Raw genomic sequence first — 5,224 nt, forward strand, 5'->3', positions numbered from 1 at the left:
GCCAGCTACATAAACGATTCTAACTATTGAAGGCACTAACTAGAAATCAAGTCCTACAAATTTACTCTGATGGACACACGTCCAGATCATCCGCTCTCAAAACTCTGTCATCTCTCTCCCCACATCCAACACTGCTGGCGGCTCACCTCCAACTGCGCTACGCTAAGCGCTGTTCACATCCAACTGCCCAACACTACAATAGCGAATATTTCAACAATGCCAACCAGCCACAGACTGCACACAGCATAATCAGTGATTTTCATACAGAGCGCTATGTGGCGTTACCAACATAAAAAACTAAACAGCCTACTTACACCTTTCATTTCTCATGTCCATCCATGTATATGTTAAGTTCAATCTCAATGGTTTCCCAATCAAATTAAACGCAGAAAACAAAGTTTAAAACCAAACGTCAGCTCCCCAATAATTAAAACAGACAGAAAGGCATTAAAGTGTTTCTGATCCCACTGCTTCCAGGGTTTTGTGATTGCGTTCGCGTGTCTCTTCATTCCTGTACTGATTTGCCCTATCTTTTTCTATTCCCCAGTTGTTCCCAAATCACCGCCACCCGTTATTGCTATCACCACTCAGCTGATCCCAGCCCCGTAATCGGTCTCACTACGACCGCCCGTTGTTGTCGCTACTACATCTACATTTATACTGCGCAAGCCACCCAACGGTGTGTGGCGGAGGGCACTTTACGTGCCACTCTCATTACCTCCCTTTTCTGTTCCAGTCGCGTACGGTTCGCGGGAAGAAAGACTGCCGGAAAGCCTCCGTGCGCGCTCGAATCTAATTTTACATTCGTGATCTCCTCGTGAGGTATAAGCGGGGCGAAGCAATATATTCGATACCTCATCCAGAAACGCACCCTCTCAAAACCTGGACAGCAAGCTACACCGTGATGCACAGCGCCTCTCTTGCAGAGTCTGCCACTTGAGTTTGCTAAACATCTCCGTAACGCTATCACGCTTAATAACCCTGTGACGAAACGCGCCGCTCTTCTTCGGATCTTCTCTATCTCCTCTGTCAACCCAATCTGGTACGGATCCCACACTGATGAGCAATACTCAAGTATAGGTCGAACGAGTGTTTTGTAAGCCACCTCCTTTGTTGATGGACTACATTTTCTAGGGACGCCCGCAATGAATCTCAACCTGGTGCCCGCCTTACCAACAATTAATTTTATATGATCATTCCACTTCAAATCGTTCCGCACGCACACTCCCAGATATTTTACAGACAGAAACGCATAAAAATGGTTTTTGATCCCACTGCTTCCAGGGTTCTCGTGACCGCGTACGTGTGCCCCTTCATTCCTGTACTGATTTACCCTACGTTTTTCTATTCCCCAGTTGTTCCCAAAGGAACTAGGGTGGCCGCGTACGGTCAGTCACTCTGGTCTAGGTTTTTGACTGCGCCCGCAACTGGAATCGTGCGTTTGCGCACCGCGTGACTAGATCGTATACTTAGACACATACTCCCCCAAATCGTACTCGAACTCTTATTGCACCGCTTTAAATGCTTCCAAATCATCCTTTCATTTTGCAAAACGATGAGATATCAGTCCCCTATAACTTAGAACTACTTCAACCTAACTAACAAAATGACATCACACTGAAGCGCCTAGAACCTCATGGCCACACCGGCCGGCTGCATTTGGCAGCTGAGATGATGTGACACATGTGGGTTGGCATTATAGTCAGGCAAATACTGATCAGCTCTGTTTCTCCGAACGTATAAAACAAAAATTGATTAGCCTGTACCATGTGTTCGAGCAAACGGGCGGCGCTCGTAAATCCAGAATATTTAAAGAAGAGTATTACGATAATGTTGTGTGGGCTCGTGCAGCCTCCGACCAGTAGGCTGAAAGGAATGTGTGTGAGTGAATTCCTAAAGTACCAAATTGCAGAGATCATCACTTACACTAACCCCAACTAAGAACAACACACAACCCATGCAAGAGACTGGACTCGAACCTCCGGCAGGAAGGACTCTCAATCCGTGCAATGCGCCTCAAACCTCATGGCTACTCCGCCCGGCGCTGAAAGGAAAGCCTGCCGAAATTCCCTTACTGTCGCACAACGCCGCGATCTGGTCCTCATTGGCATGGCAGGTTCCCCTGCTAAGAAACAACGGACGAATCCAGTTGCGTGTGCTGGGCCACACTGGGGAAAGCACAAATTCGAACAGTTCCGACCAGGCATAGGGTGAATTCAGTTAACCGAATTCAGGAACAACTCAAACTCACGTAGTGAAAGGAAATGCTTAAAACAGAAACTTTGCCTTTCTCTCGCGAAGGTCTGTCCTCCGCCGCGAAAGCCTCCCGCAACATTGCTTTCCCTGTAATCGCACTTATCCTCGCGTTCCGAGTCCCTCTTTGCACTTTATTCCCTGAGGCTCCAACTCCATCAGCCCCTATACATCTACATTTACATGGATACTCTGCAAATTATATTTAAGTGGCTGGCAGAGGGTTCATCGAACCCCGCTCGACCGTTACGGTTGCAGGTTCGAATCCTGCCTCAGGGATGGATGTGTGCGATGTCCTTAGGTTAGTTAGGTTTAAGTAGTTCTAAGTTCTAGGGGACTGATGACCTCAGAAGTTGAGTCCCATAGTGCTCAGAGCCATTTGAGCCATTTCATCGAACAACCTTCACAATTCCCTATTATTCCAATCTCGTATAGAGCGCAGAAGAAACGAACATATATATCTTTCAATGCGAGGTCTGGTTTCCCTTATTTTATTATGCTGATCGTTTCTCCCTATGTTGGTCTCCGTCAGCAGAATATTTTAGCATTCGGAGGAGAACGTTGGTGATTGAAATTTCGTAGGAAGCTTTCTCTGCAACGAAAAACGCCTTTGTTTTAATGATCTCCATCCCAAAGCCTCCAACATTTCAGTCACACCCTCTCCCCTATATCGTGATAATACACTTTTTCGATGCACCCCGTCAGTCCTATGTGGTAAGGATCCCACACCGCACAGCAGTATTCTAAAAGATAACGGACAAGCATAGTGCAGGCAGTCTCCTTAGCAGATGTATTACACTTCCAAAGTCTCCTGCCAGTAAAATGCAGTCTTGGGTTAGCCTTCCCCAGAACATACTCTGTGTGTGACTTACAATTTAAGTTGTTCGTAATAATAATTCCTAGGTATTTACGACCTTTAGATTTTTCTGATTTATCGTGTAACCGAAGTTTAACGGATTACGTTTAGCACTCATGTGGATGACCTCACACTTTCCGTTATTTAGGGTCAATTGCCAATTTTCGCACCATCCAGATACCTTTTCTAAATGGCTTTGCAATTTGTTTTGATCTTCTGATGACTTTATTAGCCGATAAACGACAGGGTCATCTGCAAACAATCAAAGACGGATGCTCAGATTGTCTCCAAAATCGTTTATAGAGATGAGGAACAGCAAAGGACCCTGAAGAACGCCAGGAATCACTTCTGTTTTACTCGATGGCTTGCACCTCCAAACTCTGATAGGAACCTAATTGGTATACACTCTGGGCCAGAAGACATGCATTTATTAAGTAATTCAAGTTGCTTCACTACTCCAAGGATATCTACTTCGACGTTACTCATGTTGGCACCTGATCTTGTTTCGAATTCTTGAATATTTACTTCGTGTTCCTTTGTGAAGGCATTTCGGATAACTGTGTTTAGTAGCTCTGTTTTGGCAGCACTGTCTTCGATAGTATCTCCATTGCTATCGCGCAGAGAAGGCATTGATTGTGTCTTGCCGCTAGCATACTTCACATACGAACAGAATCTGTCTGAATTTTCTGCCAGGTTTGGAGATAAAGTTTCGTTGTGAAAACTATTATAAGCATGTCGCATTGAAGTCAGCGCTAAATTTCGAGTCTCTTTAAAAGATCGCCAATGTTGGAGATTTTGTTTCCGTTTAAATTTGGTATGTTTCGTTGTTTCTGCAACAGTGTTTTGACGCGTTTTGCGTACCAATGAGGATGAACTGCGTCGTTTGTTAATTTATTTGGTGTAAATCTCTGAATTGCCGCCGATACTATTTCTTTGCATTCAAGTCACATCTGGTCTGCAGTGAAATTATTAATGTGGAAGGAGTGGAGGAAGATGTTATGTGAATTTTTATGTGCTTTTTTGAACAGGTATATATTTCGTTTATTTGTGGAGGACTTGGGGGTCTGGGTACGTTCAATAATACCAGTATCCGTTTTAATCCTCGTTACTAGTTCAGGATTATTCCGAGTTAACAGGTAAAGCGCGGTTTTCACAACCTTTTACTATTCATGAAGTAAATGCTCGAAATAGTTGTCGGAGAAAGCGTTTAGCAAAATTTCAGATGATGTTTTATGCGTACCTCCGGAATTAAACATGTATTTTCACTAACATATCGAGGATAGATTAAAGGCACCACGAACTATATTTGTATGAGTCGGGTACGCGTTTTAAATTAAACTCAACTCGTCTTTGAACCTTTCAGCTACTGTATCATCTGAATTGGGAGGTCTGTAAAAGGATCCAGTTATTATATGATTCCGGTTGCCAAGAATGTCCTCTGTGCATACTAATTCGCAGGAAGTGTCTACTTCAATTTCGGGACAACCTACTTTGAGGTGAGCCACACGTTTCTTCAAGTCACGAGCTACGTATCGTCCCCTCTGGACCAAACCTGGGTGTTGCTCACAGTAGCCGGCAGTCTGTTGCTTTATCGCCACCGCCTGCGGCCGAACTGGTGCTCGCTGTCTCTGCGACGTTAACTCCCGGCTCTCGGCATCTCTTTGGAACAGGAACTCGGGCGCAGCAAAAGACGGAGTACGTATCGCGCTGATTCTCTGCTCTGCCTGACCCTTCGTGGCTTCCAAACGCCCGGCAGCCGCTCTCTCAGCTGGGGACAGTAGCTCTACGCGTTCACTTTGGGACAGCCACGAACGTCGCCATAACCCTGCTCTCCTGTTCTTCGAGCACTCTGTTTAGCGGCAACTGCTCGATTTCAGCTTCACAGACGCTTCTCGACGACCCTCGACGTTTTCGCTAACTCGATCGCTATTTCATCCCGTAGCATCTTCTAAAGTCATTCGCTTTACTTTCCACGTTCCGTTCGAGCTTAAGATTCGCAGCTTCTAAGTCATCAAATAGCTTTTCATTCACTTTCCTCGGCTCATTAAATTTCTCTTCAGTCCCTTCGTGAGTTCACCAACCGGCACAGAGGTTGTTTGAGAATAGCGGAAAAAA

This window comes from Schistocerca gregaria, unplaced genomic scaffold, assembly GCF_023897955.1.
Source record: "Schistocerca gregaria isolate iqSchGreg1 unplaced genomic scaffold, iqSchGreg1.2 ptg000474l, whole genome shotgun sequence".
In the NCBI taxonomy this organism is placed as follows: Eukaryota; Metazoa; Arthropoda; class Insecta; order Orthoptera; family Acrididae; genus Schistocerca; species Schistocerca gregaria.